The sequence below is a fragment of the Narcine bancroftii genome, chromosome 2 (assembly GCF_036971445.1).
Source record: "Narcine bancroftii isolate sNarBan1 chromosome 2, sNarBan1.hap1, whole genome shotgun sequence".
Lineage (NCBI taxonomy): Eukaryota > Metazoa > Chordata > Chondrichthyes > Torpediniformes > Narcinidae > Narcine > Narcine bancroftii.
Window position 1 is genome coordinate 298,405,489 of NC_091470.1, and position 13,531 is coordinate 298,419,019.

The 13,531-nt window shown below is 38.1% G+C and overlaps 1 protein-coding gene across 7 annotated transcripts in view; it reads right to left on the minus strand.

Annotated features, from left to right (window-relative positions):
• The window catches only part of lyn (LYN proto-oncogene, Src family tyrosine kinase), a 108,268-nt gene extending 94,945 nt beyond the window's left edge, over positions 1-13,323 (minus strand). For 4 of the 7 annotated variants that reach the window (XR_011352313.1, XM_069921474.1, XM_069921476.1 and 1 more), the window contains exon 1: positions 4,848-5,042. The gene's annotated coding sequence lies outside the window, so the exon portion shown is untranslated. Of the gene's footprint in view, positions 1-4,847; positions 5,043-13,144 lie in introns of those variants that run through there. The other 3 variants (XM_069921471.1, XM_069921475.1, XM_069921472.1) reach the window with 3 other exon arrangements.
• Positions 13,324-13,531: the final 208 nt, after the last annotated feature.

Below are 13,531 nucleotides of genomic sequence, written 5' to 3' on the forward strand. Positions count from 1 at the left end.
TTCACCTCTACTTTCATCAATAGCAGATTTTGACAAGATTCTCCTATTCAAGTTAATACCCATTTATTTGGATTCATTTACTTCAACTATTTTCTATCCATCAAATTGTTTTAAATCTGGATTACCTGTGGTGTTCTCCAATGTGTAACTTCAATCCTTAGTTTAGCATACTGACTCAAGAGCTAAATGGGAGCAATTCAGTGGAGGAAGAGTGGATTATGTTTTGTGCTTAAGTTGTCTTTTGCAGCAGATAGCTCTTGTGCATCCCACATGGAAAAATTGGTCCATCATTGCCCTGACTCTATATTTCCATAGGTCATAGGATGCCATTTGGACTAGCCAGAATACAATTTAAACAAATTTCTTTCCACCGTTCTGAGCAGTCCAATCAAAATGGTAGTCTCATTTGACACATTGAACAAATTAAAAAAAAAAGACCAAACAGATAATCCACTTTTGAAAATAACAGCACATTGCCCTGAAACTATAAATAAAGCAAGAATGAGGAATTGAAAGTCTGAACCCAAATAAAGTATGGTTTAATCTTCACAAGATCCATCTTAAACTATCTAAATTGAAGGCTTTTCCACATTAATCAATTAAACATTTCCAACAATTCCAAATGAAAATGATATTCACAGAAGATTGAGCCTTTCCCAAATTAAAGCCATTTCTTGGTACAATTGGAGACATAGTCTAGAAACATGGAAAATTGCAAATGCTAGAATCTCCAGCTCCAGAGCCTCAATGAAGGGTTCACATTTCTTTTCCCCTATTGATGCTCCTCAACTTGTTGAATTCTTCCAACAGATTGTTGTTCGTTGCAATGACATGGTCAGATTCCATTACTTGTGGGATCTCACTGTCAGAGGGCAATCAGAAAAGAATTCTTGGGCAATTTTATTTATATCACAACAGAACACCACCCCAACTCAACAATTATTACAAGGAAATGTAGCTTGACAGGCACAATGATGTTGGAAAATATCGGTAAATTCATTTTCACTATGATTCTGGTTAAGCAAGGTATCTGGAAGGAAAGTAAGTTTTAAAAACCCACTTGAAGGAAATCAAAAGTGGATTTCCTTGGCTTAAAATGTAGACAAGGGCATTGTTAGTCAGGCAGATCCTTTGATCCAGAAGATAAAGAAACGTTGACTTGAAATCTAATCAATTAGTTGTCCTTCTAAGGGTCAGGCAATTAAACAGTTTTAACTGCTGGAACATTTTGCAAATGTGTTAACTCTTAACATCATTATTGCAATAGACATCAGAAATAATGAAATTTCCATTTATAGTAATGTGCTATAACATTTTGAGAATATGCCTCCAACTAACAGTAAAAGTGGTGTCTTGTACATGGCTGGACAATTAGAATGATGGAAAATGGTACATATCATGCATTGACATCATTTATGCAAAATACATTTGCTCATTTGTGGTCTGTGTACTGTACTGGCCAGGTGTTCAAAAACTTAGCTTCACAAGGCAATAGAGCACTTCCACACAACTTAAAGATCAGCTCCTCTGGTGTGAGGCCATGAAGTTTTGCTGTATAAACCCTGCAACATTTGCCGTGGCACCTTTTAATTCCCACCCAACCACAGTCGTCGTCCAATGTTGCCCTTGCCCAGAATAACTGTTGATCCCCATCAACTGAAGCTTTCATGCTTCCCCATCATTTGCACAAACCACAACCTCACTCAGCCTTTCTGCTTTCACCAAAGTGGCAGAGCTACAGAAGATGACGCTTCTGTTTTCTTTTTTCATCAAAATATCTCCTTTCAGTTTGCTGCACCTTTTGAGATATGGGACAAGTTCTTGCCCAGAAGACAAAGGCAAGTTACGAAAAACACTTACAAAACACTAGGAATGCATCAGCAGCAGGTGATATCTTCATTTCTGAGTGAATTTGAAGGTGGTGAGAAAAGAAAAACTTTAGTTATGTGAAGAGGCAGGAGATGCTGGTCATCCTCCTCAGAGGAGAATAGACCAGGAAAATACAGGAAATACTCAACAATCCAGTTGGCATCTGAATTAAAGATAATAAGCTAACTACAAGACCTCCATCAAAACTGAAGGGTTTGGATATGAAACTTTTACCATCTTTTTCTTTCCACCAATGCTGCACAAACTATTGAGTGTTTCCAGCATTTCATTTTAAGCAGTTTTATGATTTCACTGAAGGTGAAGATTTGATGGGGTTTGTCAGTTATGAATGATTTAAAGGGAAGTGATTCCTAATCTGTCTAGCAATAGAAAAGGACCTCACATTTAAGGTCATTAACAAAATATCAAAGGAGACATGAAATGTGTCTTTTCCTTTATGCACCATTGAAACTTTCAAAAGGAAGTTTGATAAATAATTGAACAGAAGGATTTTCACATCATAATTAAAGAATAGGCTGAGGATTATTTAGATGGCTCTGCCAAACAGCTGGTGTAGGAACAAGAGATTTATGGCTATATTAGTACTTAATCAGACTTTCAGAACAAATTATTCTGCAATTATGATGGACGATGAATTTGTATATCCATTTGCAGACACAAACACAATTGTGTGTAAAGATGCTTTTAGCATTTGAGAATGCTTTGCTGTAAGGAGAAGGGAGTAAATCAAATGAATGTTGAATCTATTCAGCATGTTTTGAAGTTCTGTGGTGTTGTCACCACGGATGCACTTTATTAATATTGCTAAATTTGTATCTTGAATCATTGGAATGTTTGAACAGAATCATTTTATAGGAGGGAAAAGTCATGAAAATAATTATTCAGTTTTTTTATAGAAAGTCTGTTTCCTGGTTAAGTACAATTTTTTTTAGTCTCAGAACTAATCTTATTTACATTGTAATGCATTTATTAAAAAATTGCTATACTTCAATGGTGATGATATGAATGGCCAGTGAATGGATTAAATGATAACATTTTCAAGTGGATGATGATCAGAAAATTTTTCAGGGAGGAAAGACGACATGGAAAATGACATCCACCTGACCAGATAGACATGCTTTTGGTTTATTACCCTTCTGAAAGACAATATTTCTGCAAAGCAGCAATTGTTTGGTGCGGTACTACAAACAAACAGGCAATTGTTAGTCTGAAGACACGCTGTAGATGCTTAAATCTGAAGCTAAACACAATCTGCTGGAGGAACTCAGCACATCAACCAGCGTCAGTGGGAGAAAAAGTTTCCAGCCTGAACAAAACATCAAAAAGGGGCTCTGGTTCGTTTCTCTCACTGAGTTCCTCCAGCAGATTGTGTTTAAATCCTTAGACTGAAACAGGCTACCACTGTGGAATCAAGCTAAGTAAATGGCTGAGCATTTCAAATGCAAACTGCTTAACAGATTGAGTGACATGATCACTGTTTTTCAGTATTTCTACTGTTGTGACTGTAACTGAGATGTATTCTTTATTTTTTAGTTTGTAAGCCTAGAGGATGACTTTGAGAGAAAAGACTGGGAGATATTTGATAGTTTCACAACAGAACAAGCCTGGATTTAAGGGTCAGCTTTTCCTTTAAAAATTCCTTTTAAAATTCATTGACTCATGGTTACCAGTTAACTGCTTATCTCAAGAAACTGACTTAACTGTGTTACAGGAAGAATGGCATTACAATGTAAATCAACTGACAGCAGCCCATAAGATTAGTTCTGGGAGTTTGCAAAATTGTACTTAACCAGAAAACAGACTTTCTATAAAAATAATCAAATAATACTTTTGGTGTCTTTTCCCTCCTATACAATGATTCTCTTCAAACGTTCCAATGATTCAAAATACAAATTTAGCAATATTAATAAAGTGCATCTGTGGTGACAAAACATGCCGAATGGATTCAACATTCGTTGGACTCTCTCCTTTCTCCTTATGACAAAGCATTCTCAAATGCTGAAGGCATCTTTACATATTATGCCACACCAGCTTTTAATATAGATCAAATTCTGTTTTAACAGACCATGAACCTCCCAAAAATCCATTTGCCATTCTCAAACTGTTCATCAAGTTTGCCCTTTCCTGTATAACTAAACAACAGTATTGAATGTGTCCATAAGTATATCTAAACTGAAACGTTCCACTGCACACTAACCAGTTAAAGTTACTGTGCGACATACAATTATTCAAAGGAATAACACCATTCAGTGAAAATGGTCATTTTGGTAAATGGTACAGTGTTGAAAATGTCACTCATGTAAAAAAGATGTACTAGTTTTACTTTAATGCCAGATTTTAAGGCATTATTTCAAGCATCTCATAGATGGTCAAGTTACAAAACAACTGAAATGTTTGAAAGTTGGCAGAAAATAAGTATTTCATAATTAATTGATATCTGTAACAATAACTTACACCCATAAAGTCTTTTAACATCCCAATCTGCTCTGGAAGCTCACCAGGCAGAGATAATTTACAGATAAATATTAATCAGTCTTCAGCAGACAAGCTGATCCAAAATCATTTGTATTTAAATAAAAGATTATAATTTCCTAGCAAACTTTAAACTTTATGGTTATTTTTCATCCTTAAAAAAAAGTCACAGCTCCAGGACAACCAATGCTTACTGCAAATTATCTTCAGAGGAAAACCCATTTAGTTCAAAATAAATTCTTTCAGAGTTTAATTCACTGTCAGGGGAAGCACTTTAACGATGTTGTGATAAAGAGCTCCAAAGATGAACAAAAAAAATTACTTCCTCTGGTGGAATGCAAGTTTACATTCTGGTAATGAATTGTTCTGTCAATTATTTTAACGCTGTCATTAATACTTTCACAATACAGTACTCAGGACAAAGTTCAATACTTTGTTGACTTCACTCAGACAGAAACTGTTTATAGAGACTAAAATCCACTTACTTCTCCGATGTATGAAAAGGAACCAGAAAGAATTGGTCCTATGGCTGTACTAAAATCATCAATTTTCAACAAACTTGAAGGAAATTGTCCTCATGTAGACTTACTATTATTTAAAAACACACACCAAAATTACTTCAGAGCGAAATAGCGACTGCTTAATCCACTCCGTGGCCCAACTAAAATTGAGGAACTAACTGATGTTTTTCTCCCAACCCCCCCCCCCCATACACTACTTCCTATACACTGCTTCCTGGTGTTTAAACAAATCAAATAATCTCCCCAACTCAGACTGGCTCACAATTTGCATGAGTCTACAGCAAATTTCACAGACGTTGACAGCTTTGGCTAGGAAGTACATGGGAACTTCAGTCCAGTTATTTGGGGAAGAAACCAGAGCAATAGCAAATAAGTGTAAAATAATTCAGTTCAGCTTTTCTCAGTGTATTTGCCAGATTTTTTTTGTTTTCTTTTAAGTTCCAAGATATTAGGGCAATTATAAACAGAAACCCACAACATAATTCCAATGCTGAACTTTGTAACTGGACAGAAAACCTACATCCATTATTATGTGATGTCTAAACTTTAAGATGGAAGTGACCCCTTGCCCTTTGCAGAATACAGTCATGAACTCAATAGGACACAAAGCAATCTTGTGATTCAGGACTTATTTCAGGATAAAGGAAAATCTCCCATTAACTTATTTTTGCTCAACCATATTTACAAAACTAAACACCATTCTTGTTAGATACTTGCAATTCTACATGCTACATAAATGTGCTTCATACTCATTGATCATCTTTATTTCAACCATAGAAACTGTGACAAAAGCAGGAAAAGCAAGTTTATAGTATTCTTAAAATAGTGGAGAAGGGTTTCCGCTTTTGATGCGATTTATAACTTGGGCAAGAATTGTGCTCAAGTTCATTACAAGAAGTAAAATCTTTTGTTCCAGTTCCTACGAAAATATATTTGCATATCACTAAAGAAAAATGTTCACAAAGATTCCTTTGCGATCCCCTGGATTTGGGGTAATTAAACTCCGACAATTACAACTATTTTCCTTTGAGCAAGATGTAATTTGAACCAGACATTAAAAGTGGAGAAGAAATCCGAGGCAGATCAGCATGGCCATCATGACTGGCAGGACAGGAGTGACGGGGTTAATGGTCTTCCTTTGGTTCAGTTTTCTGGTGGTTTTGTGAGCTTTTCCAATTTATAAAAGAGCTCCTTCAGTCCCACTGAATCAAATGCAGCCTTGATATAAAGGGTAGTGACCCTTACCCCTCTTCTGGAATCTATCCCTTGGTCAAAGTCTTGAACCACAGAAATGAGTGGTCCGGGTGAGAATTAGCACAGAATGATTAAACTATTAATAACATTTTTCATCTGCTGAGATCATAAAATACAGTAAAACCTCTGTTATCTGAAATTTAAACAACTGGCAACCTCAAGCAACTAGAAAAAAAAAAGGAAAAAATCAAGGGCAATAAATAGGTAAAAAATACAGAAGTTTAAAATTGGTGCTCCTCGCCATTAGTTTGAATGGCAACCGGGAAATTCACTTACCAGCATCTACTAATGCCCATTGGTACAGGATAACAGGGATCAGCTTGACTAAGACACAACTAGTTCTGGTGCTCAATAGTACATGAGGGGATGACAGCAGGACCGGTTGTCATTGCTGCGTCTTGTCCTCAGTATTTTTCCTTAATATCATGTTGAATGAATTGGTCAGACCAGCCTCTATGATGGTGGGGGTCATCAGAGAAAAGCATTCGAAATCATAAGCTTGATACTATTCAAAGTTCATATAAACTAACCAAAGGTCACATTAATTGGAAAAGTCTGCAGTGAATGGGGATTCACTGGGAGAGTGCTGTATTGATGACTGGCCCTGCTTCCCAGCTCCACTCCCATTTATCCATATATAACCCTGGTTTCCCGCTTAAACCCAGAACTCCTCTGAATCCTACTTGTGAACCCTACCTGTTGTTGAAAGCTAATAAAAGCATTTGTTCTCCCTCCAATCATGTGAGAGCTTTTATTTACACTACAATTTCATTAGCTTTTAAAACCAGGATGGAGGTGTTACTCAAGACCCCCGGTCCTCCCATGCGGCTGAGGAGTTTGAATATTGGCTAGACTGCTTCCAGGCTTACCTGAACGTGACTAGGGATGTCTTCCACACAGACGAACTCCAGAGGTCAACACTCATCTCCAGGGTAGGAACAAAGGGGTATGCAGTCATCAGAAATTTCCTGGCATACGAAGCCGCCGTCGAGGAGCTGAAAACTTGCTACATGAAGGCCCCGAGCGAGGTCCTAGCAAGGCACTAGGTCACACTACATCGCCAACGGCCTGGAGAGTCGATCCTGCTGGATCTGTGGACGCTTGCTAAGAAGTGCAGGTATGAAGCGGCTTCGGGTCACGTCCAAGAAGACGAGCAGATTTGGGACACTCTGATTGCAGGAATCCGCTTGACGTACATGAGGCAGCAATGACTTGAGTCAGGAAAGAAGGACCTTGATAGTCATATCGATCTGGCTAAATCACTGGAACAGGCCAGGCACGAAAACACGATCTCAAAGCCAGCGAACTCGCATTCTCAAATTACCTAAATTTGTAAATAGTGTATGTACTGTATATATTTGTTTCTCTCTTCTGCCGGCTTCTGATCCCATGTTCTCTTCATCCAAAGCCTCTTAATTCTGCAGGAAGGGGTGAATGCAGTGAACTGGGATTCACTGGGAGAGTGCTGTATTGATGACTGGACACACCTCCACCTCCACCCTCATTTACAAATATATAACCCTAGTTTACCGCCTAAAGCCAGAACCTTTCTGAAGCCTACTAGTGAACCCCACCTGTTGTTGAAAGCTTATAAAAGCATTTGTTCTCCCTCCAGTCGTGTGAGAACTTTTATCTACGCCTCAAAGTGTAGCTTTCAAAAGCTCTTTGAATTCTTAAAAGTACAAGTGGATTAATTAAGCAACAAAACAGTTCAAACAAGGTATCACACTAAGAACAAGTGTCCAACCATCAAAATAAAATTATTCTTCAGATCAAAATGGTATACAATAAATAGATTTATGAATATTACTTTCCACTAAAATCATTGCTTCCAATTCAGTTATGTATTCAGGTTACATGGTTTTAAGAACTCCTTTAAACAGATCCCACATGTTTTGCATGTTAAATCTGTCTTTAATTGCCATGAATCCACTTATTGCATTTCCAGAGGCTCCTAATAATGCACCCTCCATGCTAAATGAACTCAAATTTGTAAACTCTCATATATCCTTTTTCAAAATTATTGACCTCATTTAATTAAGCAATGATAAATCAAGCAGTTCATGAATGAGCAAAGGCATCTATTAAAGATTTAAATCTCCTCTCACCATGCTTTCAACAACAGCAGAAAACAACCAATCGAACTCCAGGATAACAAAAGCAACATTCATACTTGTGCTATACTCTTAATTAGGAAAACCAAACAACTATTTAGCTTTTTTTTCATTAATTCTAATAGCCACATTATCTCATTTGGATAAATTTGAGGTTATACACTTTGGAGCCAAGAACAGGAGAGAAGATTATTACCTAAATAGTGTCCGATTAGGAAAAGGAGAGATGCAACGTGACCTGGGTATCACTGTGTATCATTGAAAGTGGGCATGCAGGTACACAGGCAGTGAGGAAAGCGAATGGTAATAGCAAGTTGATTCAAGCATAGGAGCAGAGCGGTTCTACTGCAGCTGTACAGAACCTCGGTGAGACCACACCCAGAGTATTGTGTACAGTTTTGGTATCCTTATCTGAGGAAAGACATCCTGGCCATAGAGGGAGTACAAAGAAGGTTTACTAGATTGATACCAGGGATGGCAGGACTTGCATATGAAGAAAAGCTGGATGAATTAGGCCTATATTTGCTGGAATTTTGAAGATTGAGGGGGGACCTTATAGAAATGCAAAACATTCTTAAGGGATTGGACAGGCTAGATGCAGGAAGGTTGTTCCCAATGTTAGAGAAAACCAGAACCAGGGGTCACAGTTTAAGGATAAGGAGAAGTCTTTTAGGATTGAGATGAGAATTTTTTTTCTCTCAGAGTGGTGAAAATGTAGAATTATTTGCCACAGGAAGTAGTTGAAGCCGTTTCCTTATCTATATTTAAGAGGGAGATAGATTTGGCCCCTGTGGCTAAGGGGCTCAGGAGGTATGGGGAGAAGGCAGGTACTGGGTACTGAGTAGATGATCAGCCATGATCAAAATGAATGGTGGTGTGGGCTTAAAGGGCCAAAAGGCCTACTCCTGCACCTATTTTCTATGTTTCTACCTTAGGTAAAATCCTTTTGTTTTACCCATCTCCCTCCACCTTTTAAGCTGCCTACATTAACTTGCTTTCTCTCTTCTAGTTCTGATGAAGGGCCTCAGACTTGAAATGTTACCCATTTCTCTTTCTACAGAAACTGCCAAACTTGCTGTCAGCTCCCACCATTTTTTGTTTTCATTTCTTTTCTCATCTCCATTAAGTTTGGATCCATGATATGGGGTCCCACTGTAGACTTTCATGTGAATCCAAAATTAATGGCAATAATCAGTTCAATTCAGTTTACCAAAAGGTAGTCAAAGTATTCCAAATAGGAAATAACAACTTAATTCAATTTCTTCTCTCCTGAGACTTTGTCCTCAATAATTACATTTAACTTTATAACCTAGTACAGTCAGACATCCAAATATATATATATATAACAACTACAGCCTCCAGCATAGAAACAAGTTGTATACAGATCAAATACGAAGAGATTTTTTAAAAAATCACAGCCTGTTCGAGCACATCTCATTGAGTATTCAGTTATACTGATGAAATTCATATACTGTAATTTGGCTGAATCCCTGGAGGCAGATAGATGTTGAAATTTGTGAAAATTTATCACCTTTTCCTAAATTTGAGCCCTTTTGACAATCTTTCATTGCTGCAGTTGAAGGTTTCCACCTACTTTAAATGAGCTTCAATCATACCAGTGCTCAAGAGCTGAGTGACCCTCAATGACTATTGCTGAGTAGCATTCACATCTACTGTGATGAAATGCTTTGAGAGGTTTGGCCAGGGACAGAATTAATTAGCACCCAAGACATGGACCCACTGCAAATTCGTCTACTACCACAATCGCTCCACAGCAGATGCAATCTCACTGACTCTTCAATCAGCCCTGGATCACCTGGACAACAGCAACACACACATTGGGCTGCTTTTCATCGATTATCGCTCATCTTTCAATACCATCATCAACTCGCTGTTGGTCAGCAAGCTTCAAAACTTGAGGTTCTGCACCTCCCTCTACAATTGGAGCTTTGACTCATCGGAAGACCATGGTCAGTGCAAATCAATAATAACATCTCCTCCTCCCTGATAATCAACACAACTCAAATGCAATCTACAAATTTGCCAATTACACTATGGCTGTTGGGAGAATCACAGACAGCAATGAGGAAGTGTGCAGGAGTGAGATAGGTCAGCTAGTTGAGTGGTTTCATAACAACAACCTTGCACAGAACATTAGCAAAACTAAGGAGCCGATCGTGGACTTCAGGAAGAGGAATGTAGAATATGAACTAGTCCTCATCAAGGGGACAGCAGTGGAAAAGGTAAAAAACTACAAATTCCTGGGTGTCAACATCTCTGAAGATCCATCCTGGTGTCTCCATCTCACTGCTATGTTCAGGAAGGGAGTACAGGTGACTGAAGATGAACAACAAAATAGCTTCATCCCCTCTGCCACCAGATTTCTGAATGGATAATGAACCCATGGACTCTACCTCTCTTCCTCTTCTTTTACACTAACTCATTTATTTAGTTTAAAAATGTAATTTATAGCAAATTTTGCAGCCATAATGCACAATAATGTTCCTGGAAAACAACAAATTCCATGACACATTTATGACAATAAATTCTGAAAAAATGTTTATTGGTCCTCTTTAACTGCTATTGGGTCAGGAGGTCTAAGATTTAGACACAGTGACTGATAATGAGAAAAGGAAATAAGATTTCCAAGTCAAGTCTTGAAGAACCCCCCAGGGGATGAAGTTCACTGCTGGTTTTGAGCTTCCTGGTTCTGCAGGTTGAGAATTTGGGTTGTGCTGTAAGAGTAGCTGCATTCCTTTTGGAGACCACATGCACAGATTGCTGATGGAGGAAGGCATAAATGTTTATGATGGTGGATGGAGTACTAATTAAGCTAGCTGCGATATCCTGATGGCGCCAATTTTAAAAAAATGTTGTGAGAGCTGCACTCATCCAAATGAATGAAGAGAATTTCATCAGATTCCTGATCTGTGCCTTGAGGATGGAGCAAAAGATTCTAGATTGTGAAATGTTCCTTTAAGTGCTGGATGTAAAACAAAAGAAACAGAACTGATGGGCTTTAATGCTGACTTTACAAGAACTTGCAACACAGCAATAGGAAACAAGGAAATTACACAACAGAACTAACTGAAAACCACACTCTTTAGTTGATTTTCACAGAGATGGAGGGCTTTACAATGTTTTACCAAAGCAACTTTTAGCCTTTCACTTTTTAAGCTCTGTGACATTCAAGTATGATACAAATCATACATGATCTGCAGAGAAATGTTCCAAATGTCCATAACTCAAGGAATAATCTTGTAATTGAAATTCATTGCTAATATTAACACATCCCTTCAGTCTAATGTAATACAGTTTGCAATTCAATGTGAAATGTTACAAGCCCAGAGAACCCCAAAACCCAGCAGCAATAGATATTCACCAAGGCAAATGGTTACTAAAACAAAAGTTGTTTTTAATTATCTTGAAACATGAAAACAGAATCACACTTTAACTTATCACTATTGACTTAACTAACCTAACCCCCTTCTAATTCCAAGCGCAATGTGTGTGTAAGATCAGAAAAGTTCTTTGATTCACAGTCCAATCGCACTTCTCATTCCTCCAAGTTCACTGGTTGCAGGCAATTCTTATACTGTGCACAGAATTTAACATTTATAAATTTCACCAGGCTTTGGTGCTTGAAAGATAAATGGTTACCCCTCAGGAAAGTTCTTGTCGGTTGTCAGAGAGAGATTCATTGTTCCAGGACACCTACAACTGATTTACTTCCATCAACCACTTCAGTGGCTTGCTGACAAAACTTTCTCCATCAGGGTTCTCCAGATGATAACCTCTTTCTTTCAGATCATCATGGAGTTCTTTCTTGTTTCAAGTGAAACATTAGACAACCAGTCCTCTCCTCTTGCATGGACCACAAGGGCTTTGACCATGCTGAACTAAGCATTCACAACCCATTTTCCCAACGGGGTTTTCAACAAAATTTCCAGCTTGTCCTGCTCCAGTTCCCGCTGCTGGCTGTAAAACTGCAGAACTGACCTCTCTCTCTCTCTCTCTCTCTCTCTCTCTCTCTCTCTCTCTCTCACACACACACACACACACACACAGAGGGAGAAAGTCCATTTGACTCTCTCTGCTTGCAAAACCACATAACCCTCTTAGAACAGCAAGTTCCACTGCAGACAATCTGTGGCTCTGACAAGCTCTTTCATCTGTTACCTTTTGTAAACAACAATCCATTAGGGAAGTCTCTTGGGCACTCTCCAAAGCTTCTGCAAAGACTGTTAGCCCTGACATGTCTAGCATGGGACAGGGCAAGGAGAAACTGGGTTAATTTTAAAAGTTGAAGGCACTTTACAAGAGCAAGTAAAGAGACAAAATGGTAATGGTCTTAAACTACTATTTAATTTGCCATTCTGCCAAAAGTACTTTGACTTGAAACATCAGGTGTTTCTCTCTCCACAAATGCTGCTTGACCTGCTGGGTATTTCTACCATTTTGTTTTTAACTTTGAGAAGATGATCAATCATATTTACTTGTGAGGGCAAAACTTATTCACTGATATTGTCTCTCAGGAGTAAATCTGACAATACCATATACTGATTTGCTGGCAAGATTACATTCATATAGCTAGGAATGGACTGAATTGGATAATGTACAACCTCCTTGTGTTGAAGTTTGGTATTTTATTTCAGCCTGTTAATTATAAAATCAGCACTTATACACAGTTGGTTTTACCAGCAGAAGAAATATTTAGATACACAATGCAAAGCTGATATCGTAAATAGAAAATGCACTGAGAATTTATTGCACAACTGGGGATTCTGTGACCCTAAATTATCTTTCAAATTTTGTGGCTCTGCAGTAATGTCCCTCAGCTGCAGGCTCAGCCAAGTTCGTGAAAGACCCAAAAGTATTCTTCGAGGCGCTCACCAGGTTGCTGCTTGCAAAGTGACCAGGAGATTTCTCACGTAGACCTTGTTTGTCCTAGGCCTGCACTAGTTTTGGAACTTCTTCATATGTAGTGCAGCTCCTGATCACTGTGTAGGCGTGGTGGCCGATCCGCGATCATAGTAAATGCAGCTTGTGGTTGTCTGACAGTGCAGTTTCTACTGCAGAAAGAGAGTAATTGTATCATTCTTGTAAGACAGTCAGCTAAAAATACTTGCATAATTCCTAAAAATGTAATTTTATTATTTGGCATCTATTGTGCTGTAAATCAATTTTTTTTTAATTTTAAAAACATCTGTGTAGGCACTAAAGGATGCTTAATCTGCCTTTCTTATTTAATTTTCAAAATGAAACCATTGCTTACTCAAG